This window comes from Trachemys scripta, chromosome 5 (genome assembly GCF_013100865.1).
Source record: "Trachemys scripta elegans isolate TJP31775 chromosome 5, CAS_Tse_1.0, whole genome shotgun sequence".
Lineage (NCBI taxonomy): Eukaryota > Metazoa > Chordata > Testudines > Emydidae > Trachemys > Trachemys scripta.
Window position 1 is genome coordinate 87,456,488 of NC_048302.1, and position 19,216 is coordinate 87,475,703.

At 43.7% G+C, this 19,216-nt stretch overlaps 1 protein-coding gene across 3 annotated transcripts in view; it reads right to left on the reverse strand.

Annotated features, from left to right (window-relative positions):
* Positions 1–19,216, reverse strand: part of CRACD (capping protein inhibiting regulator of actin dynamics) — a 221,209-nt gene that overhangs the window by 111,553 nt on the left and 90,440 nt on the right. For 2 of the 3 annotated variants that reach the window (XM_034772262.1, XM_034772260.1), the window contains exons 2-3: positions 11,334–11,394; positions 9,811–9,929 (exon numbers count right to left, since the gene is read on the reverse strand). The gene's annotated coding sequence lies outside the window, so the exon portion shown is untranslated. The remainder of the gene's footprint in view (positions 1–9,810; positions 9,930–11,333; positions 11,395–19,216) is intronic. The other variant, XM_034772261.1, reaches the window with a different exon arrangement.

The window sequence follows — 19,216 nt, forward strand, 5'->3', positions numbered from 1 at the left end:
GACTGAAACATTTTGTGAATTTATGTCAAATTTATCAAATTGTTTCAGTTGAAAAAAACTTAAAAAGTCAAAATGTTTCATTATGACATTTTCTAAATGAAGCATTTCAACTTTTCAATTCAAAATGACTTTTCGTTTTGAATTTTACTTCAATTATATTAAAAAAAATTAAGATAAAAACTCTGAAAAACAAAATAAAACCCCACACTTTTGTTCAACCAAAATGATTTCCCCCCCAATTTTTCAGGTTAGCCACCAAACCAAAAGATCAGTTATTCATACAGCTCTATTCCTGACACAATTTTAACTGCCACTAAATGTAGTTTTTGTGCTAAATTCCGAGTGTTTTTTTTACATATCTTGTGTACCTCAGTGGTTAGCTCCCTAAAGCCATGGAGAAGAGGAGCTACACTGTTTAGGAATCAGAGGGAGAAACTGTCTGCTGAAGTTGCTCCTGTGTTAGAACTCTTGAAGATGTGATGTGATTGCAGAGCCATTGGCCATTATCTTTGAAAACTCACAGCGATCGGGGGAGGTCGCAGATGACTGGAAAAAGGCTAATGTAGTGCCCATCTTTAAAAAAGGGAATAAGGAGGATCCGGGAAACTACAGGCCAGTCAGTCTCATCTCAGTCCCTGGAAAAATCATGGAGCAGGTCCTCAAGGAATCAATTTTGAAGCACTTAGAGGAGATGAAAGTGATCAGGAACAGTCAGCATGGATTCACCAAGGGCAAGTCATGACTGACTAACCTAATTGCCTTCTATGATGAGATAACTAGCTCTGTGGATGAGGGGAAAGCAGTGGGCAGGTTATTCCTTGACTTTAGCAAAGCTTTTGATATGGTCTCCCACAGTATTCTTGCTGGCAAGTTAAAGAAGTATAGGCTGGATGAATGGACTGTAAGGTGGATAGAAAGCTGGCTAGATCATCGGGCTCAATGGGTAGTCATCAATGGCTCCATGTCTAGTTGGTAGCCGGTATCAAGCAGAGTGCCTCAGGGTTGATCCTGGGGCCAGTTTTGTTCAATATCTTCATTAATGATCTGGAGGATGGCGTGGATTGCACTCCCAGCAAGTTTGCAGATGACACTCAACTGGGAGGAGTGGTAGATATGCTGGAGAGTAGGGATAGGATACAGAGGGACCTAGACAAATTAGAGGATTGTGCCAAAAGAAATCTGATGAGGTTCAACAAGGACAAATGCAGAGTCCTGCACTTAGGATGGAAGAATCCCATGCACTGCTACAGACCGAGTGGCTAGGCAGCAGTTCTTCAGAAAAGGACCTAGGAGTTACAGTGGACAAGAAGCTGGATATGAGTTAACAGTGTGCTCTTGTTGCCAAGAGGACTAATGGCATTTTGGGCTGTATAAGTAGGGGCATTGCCAGCAGATCGAGGGACGTGATCATTGCCCTCTATTCGACATTGGTGAGGCCTCATCTGGAATACTGTGTCCAGTTTTGGGCCCCACACTACAAGAAGGATGTGGAAAAATTGGAAAGAGTCCAGCGGAGGGCAACAAAAATGATTAGGGGGCTGGAGCACATGACTTATGAGGAGAGGCTAAGGGAACTGGGATTATTTAATCTGTAGAAGAGAAGAATGGGGGGGGGGTTGATAGCTGTTTTCAACTACCTGAAAGGGGGTTCTAAAGAGGATGGATTTAGACTGTTCTCAGTGGTAGCAGATGACAGAACAAGGAGTAATGATCTCAAGTTGCAGTGGAGGAGGTTTAGGTTGGATATTAGAAAAAAAATTTCACTAGGAGGGTGGTGAAGCACTGGAATGGGTTACCTAGGGAGGTGCTGGAATCTCCTTCCTTAGAAGTTTTTAAGGTCAGGCTTGACAAAGCCCTGGCGGGATGATTTAGTTGGGGATTGGTCCTGCTTTGAGTAGGGGGTTGGACTAGATGAGGTCCCTTCCAACCCTGATATTCTATGATTCTATGAGAGAGGCTCTGACAGTGTTGGTAATTTCTTTGTTCATGATATTTTATCCCTATTTAGAAATTACTGAAAGTAAGTTCAGCAAGAGCAGCCCTCCATGTTTAGCAGTGACAATATAACCTGTCAGCTAGAGGGAACTTCGGTGAAGGAGGCTTTGTCATCACTCACTTCTCAAACATTTTGTAGCCTCATAGATCTCTGGAAATTTGATATAGCCAGAGGGAGCTGTAGGCTGTTTTCTCCTACATTACACCAGCAGATCTGCCTATTTCTCTCCCCTTTAGGGCCACCATGAAGCATTCCTCTCATCCTCAAACATGCCAACTTGCTACACTGCAAGTGTGACAGTCAACAACTTGGCAAATACCAGGGATTGAATTTATGATCCCTAGAGATAAAAGCATGACCCTTTACAGCTTGTGCTAAAAAGCCACTTCTCAAGATGAGAGCTATCACAGGCTCAAATCCTTTGTGGATTGGGCACAGCAGGAGATATACAACATACTGTAACAGGGTGCTGGCTAGGAGAAACAAGCCAGGCCCCTGTTAGCCCTGTTCCAGAGGAAGAAGCGTATTAGTTGGGCTGGCTGAGGGGACACGCCCTAATTACCAGAGTGGATCCACCTGCAGGCCTGGGTAGCCAGCCTGCCCTATAAAGCTGGCTAAGAGACAGGAAGCAGGGGGAGACAGGAAAGGGAGGAGTGTGGGCTCTAGATCCCTGCTGGCTGGGAAGCTAGTAGTCTCCAGGAGTGTTGGTCTCTGTAAATACTTGTAAATAGTAGTTGGTGGGAAGTGACACAAACAATAAAAGGACACAGGTGCTGCGCTTCAGATGGTCTCTGACTGCGTTTGTGGAGGGGCCGGAAGCAGGCACTGCAACACATACACCACACCGACCAGTGGGTTCCTCATGCAAACCGTGTAACAAATGAGCTAAATGTAAAATGTGAATTTTGGTGATTCAAACCATAATTTACAGACTATCATAGTTTTTAAATACAAATGTGTTTTAAAATAATCTTTGCACTGTGTGACTTGCATGCAACTATAGCATCCTCCCACATAGATCAGAAGCAGGGTTTTGAACCCCTTCACCTTCAGATCTCTAACTTAGCTACTCTCTGTTTAGCTACCAGAACAAGGGCTGCAGGATGCCATTAAAGTGGGGGGCACAGATTTCCCTTCACTGACCCCCCTCTTCCCATCTCAGGTGCCCCTCCCCTATCAGCAGCCTGACACCCTTCCCTTCCCACCCTCCACCCCATGGGCATCTCATCCATCCTCTCCAAATCTGAGCAAGTTGTTTTGTGACCTGGCACACAGGGTTGCAGCACCATTCAGGTTTGGCCCAGTCAAAAAGTGGTCAGGCTGTGGACTGGATGGTCCCCCAACCCCACCGCCCTTCTCTGCAGCCTATGCAGAATAATTGTTAGCCCCTGCATAGACCACTCACTGGTGGAAGATTTGACATGCATTTTCATAGTGGGTTACACAGCTATTTATTAATCAGCTGTATAATATTGGTGATCAAGAACCCTGAATTCTATCCCTGGCTCTGGGAGAGAAGAGTGGGTTATAGTGGTTAGAGATAGGATAACACAAACTAAATTAGTCAGTCACCCTAAAAGGCAGGGTGACGCAATAAATAATGTTGGGGATAGTAAATGTTAGAGTTGAAGAAAATGAAGGCTTTTCTATTCCCCCACCTGCTCAAGGAATGGAAGAGCAGAAAGAATGCCTAAAAGGAAATTTTAAGCTTTTGGAACACCAGGACAGGCGCTAGAAGCAAAAACAAGCCTAAAGTCATCAGCTGTTACACTGAGAAAGAAAATGAAATAGTAGACTGAGAATCAAGAAAACATATGTATAAATAAAGGAGAGGAGATGGAACTAGAGCTAAATAAACCATCAAAAAAATTCATACTAAAATAAAGAATTAATTTACAACTACATCAAAGACAACAGAAACATAATACAATAAATAAAATAAGAGAATGCATTTGAATATACAAATAAAAAAGAGCATTAACAACGATGTGGAGATTCAAAAATGTATAAATTATTCAGTATTACATTTCTGCCTCTTATTTTCTACAATATAAAGCAGTGTGTTCTTGTCACAGAATTTTTTATGGAAAGACTATGGGGCACATTTTGTATTAGAAAACTCTTATTAACTGATGGAACAAAAACCTATTAAACATATATGCAAATCCGGAACAAGTAGTGTATGTTTTACATATAGTACTTATGAGATACAGTGTTCTACACAAACTAATATGAAAGTGGCCTCTTTCATATAAGTATTTTATTTTAATTGTGTGGTATTATATAGGCTAGAGTACAGTAAAATATGTGCCACTTGCAAACTACCATATTGTTTATGTATAAACAAAAGCTTCATTTAAAAAGGAATAAAAATTGGCTAAGGGGAATATTACCCTTACACAACTCCTAAAAAGCATGGAAACACAAAGTTAGGGGACGCCTCTTATACCCTAGCTTTCATACAGCATCTTTCCACTGATGGAGACAGACTCCACATCTTCACAAGGAACTTCCTTCTGCCTTCCACTAATAAGAAAACACTACACAGAACACATTAATCTCCCTCACAGAATAACACTAAACCTTAATTACAACCTCAGCAATTTAGATGCACAGGTTAAGTGTGCTCTGCATTAAGTTTTATGGAGGGAAATGATATGACCTTATAACAGGAAAAATTGGGGGGAAGATCATATTATAAACTTTGCTTGATAACAGCATAATTTATTTAAATGTACTTTTGAGGAATGTTGGCAATGAGTTTTAACTATGTGGAAACTGAATGGTAAACAACTAGTCATTTGTTAGCAAAAGAGTTAAAATAAGATCAGGCAGCAAACATTACTTACCTTTTTTTAAAATTAATGCCACCCCCATAAATTAACTAACAGAATTAGCTGAAAATTCATCTTTAATCCCCAGATTATGTGTAATAAATGTAGGAAGACACACTATATTCTTCATACAAAACAAAGAGGTTAAATCCCTCCATTAAGTAAAAAACTGGACCTAAATTTATACAGATGTACTATTATACGTTTATACTGGGGAGTCACATACTTCGTTGCTTCTGTAGGCTAAGAACACTGCACCAGCAGCTCTTTGCATTCCTCCATTCCACCCCACAACCTCCCTACATGCCACCTTCTCATTCCCCTCTATTTTAAGGACTCCATCCAAACTTCCTCCTGCCAGGGGTTTTGTGTGCCTACTATTCCCTTCTCCTCCCATCTGAGGGTCACCCATTTCCCCCCAATGCCGCCAGCAGCTCTGTATGTTCACATTCCCACTTCCCCCATGCCCTCCAGTATTCCCTTACCTCCACAGGAGAGGCTCCGCATGCTTCCCATCCCCATACCAGGTTTCCCCAGTCTTCCCCCACACCCCATTCTGTGTGCCTCCCATTATTCGCTTCCTCCATACTTGGGTCCCCCATTCTCTACCCCGTGCAAGAGTCTGTGCACAACCCCATTCCCCTTCCCCCATCATTATTATTTGTCTAGGAGACAAGTTATTCAGGATGTCAACATGTTAAACTCTATTGGGAGGATGAGCAGGGACATTGTTTGGCTGGACGGTGTTAATTGGCATGTGGCCATTCTCCAAAAGTGGCCACACCCACATCACATATCATTTGAATGCTTATTTTATGTACATTTAGGTGAGGTATGATGTGGAGCTTTCAAGTGGTGCTGTAAGCCTACAGGTGAGGTGAAACAATGGTACCCAGAATGAGAAAGTGTCATTTTTTGCAGTTCCAGAAACACAAACTGTAGTCCTAATCATGTGGTAAAGTTAATTTTCACTCCTTAATATGATATTTATTCATAAAAGCTAGCAAACAACAACGTATTTTAAAAGCATTATTGGTTTGGCATAGGCAAGTATTTTCTTTTCAGAAATGATGAACCTGTTTAGCACATGTCAAAAACGGCAAATATCAATATTTTGCAAAATATTACATGAAACATTTTCACATAATATATTCTGAATTGTCAAAGTATCTCACAAGTGATTATAATAGTTTTCTATATTTTTAGTTGAAATTTCCTGACCCGATCAGTCTCATGCTGCAGGTTGAGAATACGTGCCCATAATTTGTACTGTATAGTGGGTAGATATAAATTAATGTGAATTCCTAATGTAATGTTCTCCATCTGCAAGCTTTTGTACATACAGTGTAGCATCTAGTCCAGTGGTGGGCAACTTGTGGTCCATCAGGGTAATCCACTCGTGGGCCACCAGACAGTTTGTTTACATTTGCACGGCCGCCCGCAGCTCCCAGTGGCCGCGGTTCGCCGTTCCCTCATAAAACAGAAACATTTGAGAGAGCACATCAAAGAGGAGATGATGACATAGTGTGCAGAATATCTGCAGAAGACTTGATTACTAAGGATGTAGTTTATCACTCAACATGCCTTTCTTCCTATGTGAGTAAAACGAATCTTAAAGCAAAACCAGCTACCTACACTGCAGCAATATGGGCAACATAAGACATTGCATTTTATCAGCTGATTGAAGAGATAGACAATGATCTTGTGTACAACAAGGCGGCTCTTCTCCTGTCTATGCAACTACAAAGATATAAAGCCCTACTTCCCTCAGCTGTAGAAACTGCAAGCTATTCCAGTAGTAAAATTACAGGCAAGATTAGAAAAAATACTATGGTTCTGCAATTTCATTCTATGCACAGCATGGACAAGGCAAATTTACCATTGTTCTATGTAGTGAAACAACAATAACATTAGCTGATGCTATTCAATCTGCTAGTAATGTAATGCAGAAACTTGCATCATCCAAATGTTTTGTGGATGTTCTTCTGGCAAAGGAGCCTGATGAACAACTTGCCAATGAACAAGTGTTCTTTTTATAGTGCCCACCTCAGTGCTTTGGTCTGAAATTGCCAAAATGAAAACCTCAGAATATCATCCAAAGCCAAGTGATTGTTTACAGAGGTCAGCTACTTTTGTGCCCCAAGTGGTGCAGAAGTTTGGCCTTTGGTTGATAAATAAAAAAGCCATATAATTCAGCCTGCAGTGAGCAGCATCCTTCAGAAGATGTTCAAAGAAGGTGCCTCTCAAATGTGAAGTGTATATCATGTAACACCAAAATTATAACACAACTCCATAGAAGCCTTGCTGCACAGCTACACCATGAATTCTCAATGTAATTGAAATATTACACTTTCATGGATTCTGCATGAATTATGATGAACTGAGGTGGTTCATCATTAGTGCTGCAAAAATTGAAGTAGAAATATTCCAGGGAAGTATGTTCATTCCAAATGGAATTGTGCCACTGCATGCTGGTGGAAATCTCATCCATAAAGATGATGATAATACAGACATCCGCACAGAGACTGCTGATAGAAAGAATACCTTCCATTCAATGGCTAGAGTGCTATATCAAGAAAAGTCTGCAGACAGTCCAGCATCACAAGAAATAGCACTGAAGCACTGGAAAGAAAAGTCACTTACGCTCCCCAGGCAATCAGAGTCTCTTATGCAGTATGCAGAATTTGAAAAACCTAGATCACATCCAAAACCGACTCACCATCAAAAAGTAATCTACAATGTCTGTAGCAAGGAAGTTGGTGGCAATGCTGTATGATCAAAGAGAAAAAGAATAGGCCCAGAGACCTGAATTCCTTGTGCCTCAATCTAGCCATCCAAAAGGACAGTCACTGGCCAAACTCCCACCATGTGAAGATAGCTTTGAAGAGCAGGTCAAAAGAACATCTTGGCATACAAAGACCAGTAGGAGAACACTTCAACCTCTCTGGCCACTCAGTAACAGACCTGAAGGTAGCAATTTTGCAATAGAAAGACTTCAAAAAAAGACTCCAACGAGAAACTGCTGAGCTTGAATTGATTTGCAAATTAGATACTATTAACTCTGGCTTGAATAGAGACTGGGAGTGGCTGAGTCATTACACTACTTGAATCTATTTTCTTATGGTAACTATCCTTACACCTCTTGTCAACTGTCTGTAATTGACCATCTTAATTAATTAGCCTCTTAGAGCTGGCATGGCATCTTCTCTGTATGTATATATATACACACTCTTATTATATGTTCCATTCTATGCATCCAATGAAGCCCACGAAAGCTTATGCTCAAATAAATTTGTTAGCTCTAAGGTGCCACAAGTACTTCTGTTTTTTTTTTTAATTTGGATGGCTTCACACATAGATAGACAAAGTATTGGATCACCATTGCAACAAGAATGGAAAAAAGTGGACAATGAACTACTACTCATATTCTTCAAGGACCCAATGGCACCTGAGCTTCTACAGGACCTTATTTGTGCCTGTACTGGTACAGGTTGCTGCACAGTCAACTGTGTCCGTAGTCAGAACAAGCTTCCCTGCAAAGAACTGTGTGCATGCCAAGGCAATGAAGACTGTGGTAAACCATACACTTTTGACAGAGATCATAATGATGAACAAGCTGATAATGATGTGGACTAGAAGTGTCACCAACGCTATTGCATTTCAATGATACATATACACATTTATTATTAGATTTTGTTTTACCTTTTAGATTGTTGTTGTGATCCTTTGAGGATCAAAAAATAATCCAATTTTATGTCTTGAAATAATACACGGAGTCATTCAACTAACAAAAATGAATGCAGATCCTTCAAAGTGGTCACTTTAACATGTTGACGGTGTCACTGTTTATTCCCCTTTATATAGGAATGGCACCACATGACTGTTCCACATAATACCTCAATCTTAAAGTAGATGTGAGCTTTCAAATAACATATGATGTGCATGTGTGGAGAGAGGGTACATTAAGTCAATCAGATTGGTGGTGTCTGCCGCTCACCTAAGTGCCATCAGCCAGTGGTTTGAATGATACACAATTGTAGAGGTGATTGAAGCTATTAGCTGTGCTAAACAGATGGCAGGGTTACATGGGTTCCCATTTTTCCTCCTTTTAGTTTTGCAATTTCCCCCCCAAATCAATGGGGTTCTCGCCATTAATGCCTAGAATATTACTTGAAATTTTGGAATTGATTTAATGTGCCATTCAAAAGTTATCGCATTACATACAGGTAGACAGACTAACATAGAAATGACATCAAGATGAGTGTGAAGTCTTTGCAAGCTTAGCCAAATATACATATAGAGATATTAAAAACAACCATGTACAATTCATATGATCTGTCCATACAGGAAAGTATATGAAGTGAGGTGTGCAAAGTATTTATCCTCTGTTATTGTCATTCCACCTTAATTAGAAATATTTATAATAAGTTTTATCTGTTTCCAACTTCTTCTTGTAGGTGCTGATGGCATTGGGACAGGAGAGTTAAGAATATTTTATGTGCCACTAGTCAATTTAAAATCCTCCATTAAGAAATGAAGTGCAGATCAGTACTTTAGATTTTAAAAGGATGGATCACTTCTTGTCAATAATTTGCCAATGGTGACACATTCTGCAAACATGAAAAATGTCTATCTCAGCAAAACAGAGTTGCACAGGAGACCTGAGACATTCCTGAACCTTTGGATAGCCCATGTTGACCCTTTTGGCTGAGAAGAAAGTAAAATGTCTGATTCCATACATAGTGGTGGTTGGAAGTACAGTAACACACACATTTGGACGCTTTTCTACCTTGAGCATGAAGTTAGAGTTTCTTGTTTTATATGTTTACAACTCAAGGCATAATAGCTAAGACACATCCTTTTTTTATCAATTATCTACTTTCTCTCACATCTCCCTCTCCACCCAACATCTTGAACTGTTAAAACCAAGATATTCCTTACAGTATTACTTCAAAACCTGGAGACCAATTATTTCCTTACCTTTCTTAAGCCGAGTATTGTTGTTATATACTCCTATTAGAGTCTCTTCTGGAACTGGGAGCTTTCTTTAGTAACAAATATCAGAAAGTAAGGTGCATTGCCAGTGATGTTCTTCCCAACTATTGAGAGAAAAAGAGAAAGAGAGAGCTTTACTTCAATTTTTACTGGAATACCCTTAGAATATTTTACATCTCCCATATGAAGCAGGTGCTTTATGAATAGAATACTTCCTATCTGTCATATCTCTTGGCTAGAAAAATATTATACAACGGAGATTTGAATGAACTTCTTACTTTCATTTGAGGCAGAATGTCATACAAAATAGTCTCTTTTCTCTCCTCACTGACTGGCAAAACAGCAATACTTTCTTACTTTTCCTTCAAAAGAACCAAATCCTGCAGTTCTAAATCCATACTCATTTAAGAAAAACATTTCGCTGGTTTCAATGGGAGTTTTGTCAGAGTAATGAAGGCAGTAGTTGGCCCCAAATTTCTCAAGATAAAAAAATTAAATTTTTAAAATTGGATTTTTCATCATAGCTTTACTAAAAGCAAGTGCTTTCTTCAAAACACAAGTTGGTCAAAAATGTATGTTATTTGCTTTAAAAAGTTCAAGAAAGATATATATTTTTGCTTTTGTTGTAATATTTCATGGAATTTTAGGGGGGTTCACTGAAAAAAAAATAAAAACCTGAAACCAAAAGCTTCTCCAGTTTTTGACAACCTAAACAAGAAAAAATTTAAATGAAAACCAAACATATACTTGTGAAAATTTCTATTTAGTCAAAAAGCCATCTGTGTCAGAAAAATGTTTCAACCAGCTCTATTCAAAGTACTTAATAAAATGGATGAATAAGTAGGAAAGTGCTAAACAGAAGAAAACTAACAAGTAAAATCCGAGGGAAAAAATTACACAGATGCATCTAAGCACATTTAATGCGTTATTCGCTGTTCGATCAAAAAGATTCATTTACCAATTTTACACTGTAAAAATTTGCAAATTCAAATAAATGCATGCTGTGCCATTCCCTTCTGGTCTTCTTAAAAAGAAACAAGATTTAAGAACACAAGGATGTCCATACTGAATCAGAAAAATGGTCCATCCAGCTCAGTAACCTGTCTTCCAACAGTGCCAGATGCTTCAGAGAGAATGAATAGGGTAATTTTGAGTGATCCATCCCCTGTCATCCAGTGCCAGCTTGTGGCAGTCAGAGGTTTATGGACACCCAAAGAATGGTGGTTTGTCCCTGACCATCTTGGCTTTTTTGAGCCCAGTTATACCTTTGGCCTTCAGAATACCCCTGGCAACGAGTTCCATGGGTTGACTGTGTGTTGTGTAAAAAGTGCTTCATGTTTGTTTTAAACCTGCTGCTTATTTATATCATCGAGCGACCCCTGGTTCTTGTGTTATGTGAAGGGGTGAAAACCCCCTCTTAAGACAATGTTTTGCTTCACAATTTAATCACATAAAATTCTAGAAAATTCAAATATAGGTTTTCCACAGAAACTATAACTTATACCCACATTATAGCAGCTATCGGGTAGGGTCTGCTATACACCAGTCCATCCAATCACCCTCATCATCCTGAGGCAACAAGCAGAAATAGAAGAGTTAAGAACAAAAAATGTGCCCTACATATCATCAGAATCACGCTCTGCTGGACAAAGTGGGGATAAATGAATAGTTGAAGGCAATTTAATCTACAGAGAACACCATGCCACCAGCTTGCAGACGTTTAACTGTGGGACTGTTAGCTCAAGTACTCTGCTGCTATAGCTAATGGGGGTGAGGTGGTCTCTCAGATAGTCAGGACACAAACACACACAAGACTTTTAGCTCAATGTCAACCCTAGGAAATGCATCTGGAAGCCAACAGAAAGCCTGCCCACTTGTCAGAAACTGCAGTCATATTTTCTGCAGCTATAGGTTGCAGGCATGCAGTTGCATTCTGCACCACCCACAGCTTTCAAGTGGTCTTCAAGGATAGGCTCATGGAGAATGCATCACAATATGAAAAATCATGGGAACTTTAGGGCCAATTTTTAAAAAAACAGTCTGTATGTGTGTGCACTTTCAGTGCAGAATTTTTGGAGCACCGGCACTTATGCATCCAAATGGTAAACTTTAAATGTGAAAAATCCCATTTGTGTGTGCAAGTGAAACAGAAATTGGGCTTCATATACGTAAATTTTCTCTGGGCATAAGCAATAGTGTTCAAAAATAGCACATGCAGTGATTTGACCATTTTCTGTTTGTTTCCTGCAATTGGAAGACAGGTTGAGGTTGCTTTGAAAATTTGGTTCTTACTATCTATCCATGTAGAACAGGTAGGATCTCATCTATTTTTTAGATTTCATCTGAAATCCTCACCCATTGGTGACCTTTGAAGGATGAAGGGCTGACCCAAACCTGTCAGAATTTCACACTAATTTAATATACTATCCCTAAGGCCCTGTCTACACTGGCAAGTTTCTACCTGTAAAGCAGCTTTCTGTGTTGTAACTCCCGAGACGTACACACTGCCAAGCCACTTAGTGTGCAGAAATTGTGCAGTTGCAACGCTGTAAAACAAACAAAAAAACCCCACACCGATGAGAGGTATACAGTTTTCTGCACCGGGGGTACTGCACCGTGGTGCCAGTGTAGACACCCTGGTCGATTACAGCGCTGCAATTGGCCTCCCGGAGATGTCCCACAATACCTGTTCTTGCCTCTCTGGTCATCAGTTTGAACTCTACTGCCCTGCCCTCAGGTGACCAACCGTCATCCCCACACCATAAATTGCTTTGGAATTTTAAAAGTCCCCTTCCTGTTTGCTTGGTGATATGTGCAGTGGTCTCAGCGCATCTTTCCAGATGGCCATACCTGCTTCACACACAAAACAATCTCCCCCTTGGAGCAATGCCAGGCTGCTGGACCTCATTGGCATTTGGTGAGAGGAGGCTGTCCAGTCCCAGCTGCAAGAATTAGGATACCTACAGACAGATTTCACGATGCATAACTGAAAGGGGACATGACCGGGACACACTGCAGGGTCAAAGTGAAGGAGCTACGGAATGCCTATCACAAAGCATGGGAGGCAAACCGCCGCTTTGGTGCTGCGCCCATGAGCTGCCAGTTCTACAAAAAGCTGGACGCGATACTCGGTTGCAACCAGTAGCGTAGCTAGCGGGGTGCAGGGGAAGCAGCTGCTTCCCCTCAGCACATTTTCCAAAAGCGGTGCCTGCCGGGCCGGCGCTGAGGGCAGCACAGCCAGAGGAGCCATGGGGGGGGCAGCAGGCACGGCCGGAGAAGCGAGGGGGCCAGCTCCTCGGCCATCACGCCCCACGCTCAGCGCGGCCCCAACATCACTGCAGCCACCTCCTGCGGCGGCTCAGGGCTCAGCGGCCAAGCGCTCCCCGCCCCTTGCTAATGTGGCAGCAGCATCTCCCAGCAGCGGCTTGTGGCCCAGTGAAATATTCTGCGGCTCCCGCATCCCATTGTGGCGGGTGGGGGGGAGGCGAAAGGGCCTCTGCGCCTTTAAGGCCACTTGGCTGGCGAGCCCCGTGTGGAGCAGGGCGAGCTTGTGGATCCGGGTGGCGGTTACCCCGGACAATGACGGGACAGTTAGGGCCCAGCCTGACCCAGCCCAGCAACGCCATGGAGCAAGGCTCGGCAAGCGACTCACGAGCCGGAGCTAGGATCCATCTGCGGCACGGGGCCGGGATCGGCTGGGGACAGGTGGCGGCACATGACGGAAGGTGAGCGGCGGTGGTCCGGGAGCCGGGGCCAGGCCTGGGCCCCCAGGGCAGGGGCGCAGGCTGCACTGTCTGGACAGGGGGCTCTGGCATGGCGCAGGAGCCTGGGGTGGGGGGGGGATGGGACCCCACGGGTGGGGCCGGGCAGCGCAGCTCGGCGGGGGACACCTGCAGAGCAAGCTGGGCAGAAGAGACTCTCCTGGGACCGCGGGGGGATGGGGGTATCTGCACCCCCGGGAAGCCCGCAGGAGTCTTGAGCTGGGCTCCCGGGTTAATCCTGGGGGGGGGGGGGAACGGGAGGAACCAAGGGGGCATGGCCAGAGGAGCAGCTAAGGCGGGGGCGCGCCTTTTTTATGTTTGCTCCCCCTACACTTAGAACCTGGCTACGCCACTGCTTGCAACCCCACCTCCACTGCGAAGACTACTCTGGATACTTCGGTGGCTCACATGCCAGTTGAGAGTGGACTGAACCAGGAGAAGGAAATTGTGGACAAGGATGTGGAGGGGGAGAGGACCCAGAGGCAGAGGATGACTCAGAGGTCAGAGATGCATGCAGCCAGGAGCTCTTTTCTATCCTGGAAGACACTAGCCAGTCAGAGCTGTCGGATCTTGGTGAAGCGCAAACAGGAGAGGAGGCCCTTGGTAGGTGGATTTGATTTTGGGACTCACTGAAGTGAGTCGTTGGGTGCAGGAGGGTTGCAGAAAGCAGGCTTGTGTCTGTATGATGCGTGTACCACCACATGCCTAGTCTGAGCGGCAAAACAGACTGCTAATTGTTTCCTCACTTCATGGGAATCTGCCTCAGAGCTCTCCAGGAAACTCTCATGGAGATACTGGGCAACCCGCTGTTGCAGGTTCTTTGGCAGAGCTGCTTTGTTTCTTGCCCCATTAACAGTAACTTTCCTGTGCCACTCTGCTGTCACAGGGGAAGCGGGGGGACCATTGCCTCACACAGGCGAGCCACATAAGAGCCAGGGCAGAAGCTGCAGTCTTGGAGAAAGCTCTCCCTTGATTCCCTGCTCACCCTCAGCAGCGAGAGATCTTCCATAATGAACACATCCTGTGGAAAGTGTGGGGACAGGAATGATTATCGCCCCCCCCCCCAGTGCTGGCTCTCCCAAGAGCCATATGCCCAGTGTACAGCAGGGTCCGGGAAGAGTGATTTATCCTGCCCCTGCGGCTACTCACCATTTTGGGGGTCTTGTGGCTCATGTGTGCTTGCCTGGGTTCAGCCAGTTAGCGACAGGTGTGAGAGTACTGGCTGTGTTTTAAAGCACTGAATCAGTGTTGTCTGTGTTGCAAATAATACTGCTTCTGTAAAATGTGTTTAAACTTCACAGAGACGACCTTGGGAGCCCAGCCTCCCTCTTTTTTTAATCGGTGGCTGAACGGCTGCACAGAATTAGAAAGTGTCCATGAAGAACTAAAGAGGACTTTCTGTGTGAGGTCATGATGCACTCTGCTGCCGAAAAATAGGAATTGAAGAAGTGGCAGGATAGTGAGAAGAGGGACCAAAAGACGACCGCGGTACACCAGAAAGAAGCCACGGAACGGCTCTTAAACATTATGGAGCGCCAAACAGACATGCTCCAGGCGATACTAGCTCTTCAAATCAAGCAGTTCCACGTCCACCCTCCCCTGCAGCCGCTGTCACAAAACTCTTTCCCATGCACTCCCCAGACATTGCCAACACACCCTTATCAACCTCCTGGCTCCAGTCTGTACCTGCTGCATTCCACTCCTGCCCCGTCACAGTCCAGCTTTGCGGACTCCCAGTACCCACTGCAGTCAACACCTGCCCCTCTGCAGTTTGGCCCTGCTGAAGTACAATACCCGCTGAACTGTACTCCAAAGGAAAATGTTGGATATGATCCCTGGACATACCCAAATCTTTAACCATCCCGGGATCCCACCTCCTCCTGGGACATTCCCTTCCCTTCCCGCATCCCCTCAGTGCTGATGTGTTTTTTTTGTTTGACTCTCTCCTCTAGTTGTTGTTTTTTAATAAAAGAATTGTGTTAGTTTGAAAGCAATCTTTATTCCATTAACTGAAAGCAAATAGAGCCCTGCAAAGCAACAGACAATTTTCTTAAACCTTCATATTGCATAGTCTGCACCAATCACAACCACCTCCTAGCATTACAAGCACTGCACTCCCAAGCGCAGCAACAAATTAGTGGCTTTCAGCTTCAAATTGATGCCTCAAGGCATCCCTGATCCTTATAGCCCTGTGCTGCGCCCCTCTAATAACCCTGGTCTCTGGCTATTCAAACTCAGCCTCCAGGCGCTGAGCCTCAGTGGTCCAGCCCTGAGTGAAGCTCCCCCTTCCCGTCACAAATATTATGGAGCATACAGCACGCACCTATAAGAATTGGAATATTGTCATTAGCCTGGTCCCAGTATCCCATATAGGCAGTGCCAGCAGGACTTTAAACGGCCAAAAGCACACTCAATAGTCATTCTGCACTTGCTCAGCCTGTTGTTGAACCGCTCTTTGCTGCTAAGTTGCCCAGTGTATGGCTTCATAAGCCACAGCATTAAGGAGTAGGCGGGGTCTCCCAGGATCACAATGGGCATTTTGACGTCCCCTACGGTGCTCTTCTGGTCCGGGAAGAAAGTCTGAACAGGCCAGTGTTCCGAAAGATGCATGTCATGCACCTTTCCAGACCAGCCTGTGTTAATGTCTGTGAAACACCCACGGTGATCCACAAGCGCCTGGAGAACCATTGAGAAATACCCCTTGTGATTAATGTACTCTGTGGCTAGGTGGTCTGGCACCAGAATTGGAATGTGCGTGCCATCTATCGCCCCTCCACAGTTAGGGAAGCCCATTTGTGCAAAGCCATCCACAATATCACGCACGTTGCCCAGAGTCACGGACTTTCGGAGCAGAATGCAATTAATGGCCCTGCACACTTCCGTCAACAGGAGTCCAACAGTCAACTTTCCCACTCCGAACTGGTTAGCGACTGATCGGTAGCAGTCTGCAGTAGCCAGCTTCCACAGTGCAATCGCCAAACACTTCTCCAGTAGTAGGGCAGCTCTCATTCTCGTGTCCTTGCGCTGCAGGGCTTGGGTGAGCTCATCACACAGTCCCATGAATATGGCTTTCCTCCTCCGAAAGTTCTGCAGCCACTGCTCATCATCCCAGACACGCATCACGATGTGATCCTACCACTTAGTGCTTGTTTCCTGAGCCCAAAAGTGGCGTTCAACTGTGGTCAGCACCTCCCTGAATGCCACAGGCAATCTCGTGTCATAGCTACTACGCATGGCGAGATCAATGTTGCACTCCTCTTGCCTTTGTAGTTTAAGGAATAATTCCACTGCAACTCCACTGACTAACTCAAAGTGTTAGTCAGAGCAAGCAGCATACTGGTCAGCAGTTCGGGATTCATTCCTGCAGACTGAAGAGGCAGGGCGCGCAGTATACACAAACCCTTGAAAGATGGCGCCAAATGCGGACAGAAGCACAGAAATTCCTGAGATGCAAAACAATGCATCACGGGGCATTGGGACTGGACCCAGGATGCCCCACAACCCCCTCCACCTTCCCACAACTCTTAGTGGCAGAAGAGAAAGAGATGCTCTGTGGGATAGCTGCCCAAAGTGCACCACTCCGAATACTGCTGTAAGTGCAGCAAGTGTGAACATGCTATTGCACAGGCAGCTGGCAGTGTGAACACACCACAGCAGTTTCCCTTCAGCGCTCTCTGAGCAGCGCTGGAACTGCCAGTGCTGTAACTCTGCCAGTGTAGACATACCCTGAGAAAATTGCCCTCTGCAAAAACATAAGACTGTGCACTCTAAGCAAATTCTCTCCTGATATTTGTCCCAGATCCCCCTTAAGGATTGAACTCACAACCCTGGGTTTACTAGGCCAATACTCAAAGTACTGAGCTATCCTAGCAAGGAGAATCAAACTGCGTTGAGATTATGTTTATCACACACATTCAGTCCAGCTGAAGGCTGTCAGACCACAATATCTTCCCCAAGATAAGACAGTGGAGTTGCTCTGGTAACTCACAAAGATGAGGCCTGTGCTTTTAGAGCGAAAAGCTGTGAATTCTAGTCACAGTTCTGTATGTTAGTTGATATCTGTAAACCGTATGAGAGACCATAAGTCATAACAAGCATGCAATCTCTTCAGCACTCCCTGTCCTGCTGAAATGGCAGTGCTAAATGGCAAGCAGGGGAAGTCAAACCCATATCTCCCTCAGTGGGACTGCTCCCTAGTTCATTTAACACATTTCCCTCCTTTACTTTAGTTATTTTACTTGTCCTGGCAGAGCAGATGTCAAGGGTTCAGTGCATTGGCAATAAAGAACCTGCTGTAACTGAGAGACCACAGTTCAATTACTTTGACTGCATCCCTCTGGGAATAGCTAGCCTATTGGTGGCTGTTACTATATAGTATCATGTTTCCTTCTACCCCCTTAAGGTTCTGAGGCGCATATACAATGGTGTGACTTTTCACTGAGCTTGTGCCTAACAAAACATAAAAAACAGAAGGAAAAGCCAAAGAAACAGAACCCTGGAGCATAGCACAAGCCTGCACTGTCAGAGCTGTGAGGAAGAGAAACACTTAGATTAATCACTGTATACCAGCACTGGGAACGCATCCAGAAATGTGATGGAACAAATACTCTTCCCACATCTAGTAGCTTTCAGCTTCCTCCCCAGATAAGAAGTGTTCTGCTGCCACTATTACTCCCACAGATTTCTGGGAAGGAAGAGGTCCTTGGAAATTTCTTTCAGGATACCATCCTAAATTCGCTCTTCCAAAGCAGCCCTGAGATTCAATGCAGCATTACAATGTACAGTTCCAGCAGAAAAAATAAGCAGATGCATATTCTGTATACACTTAGGAGCAATTATCACATCCCACATAATAATTAACACCCAGAAGCAACTGGGAAGACACCCAGAATGCATAAAAAAACCTAATTGGAATGAAATTCAGGAAAGGAAAAGCTGTGTGAATTTATCATGTTTGTATTGGGGTGAGAGAAGTGGAGAAAGACGCTATATAGTGGCGCTTTTTACAGTTCAAACAAATTAAACATATGAGTACAGATATGCTTCTTTGCATCCTGCCTCCAGAACTACACTAGTACAAAGTTTTGCAGCAAAAGAAGCCTGTTATAAAAGCAGCTCCCTAAATATAGCCCTCTTAGTACTAGAGTTACAAGCAGGTAAATTGATCTAGTACTCTATTTTCAAACTTCTCAAGGACAATTGTTCTTGTACATACTCCACAGGGTTGTCACTCAGACATGCAACATGAGACAGGGAGGTACGTAAACACAGCAAACCAGCAAACATTTATAGTTTGCAAAATACTTCACATTTTATTAATAGATGTTTAATAGAAAGGTGAAACCTGATTACTTTTCAGGGGAAACAACTGACACATTCTGTTTTCTTGGGAAAATATTCCAGTGTTCTTCTTTGCAGAATGCCTGAGCTAGGGTAAAAACTTCAGGACAAGCGAAAATGACTTGCATCCCGAGAGTGGATGCTACAAACATTATTCATCAAACACTTTCTCTCCATGGAGAGGATGGCATTGACTCAGTAAGATGTATATGCTTCCCTCAAACACAGATAATACTGATGACTCAGTGGAGAAAGCATTAGGGTGTTGATTGTGGCTCAGATTGAAAGGA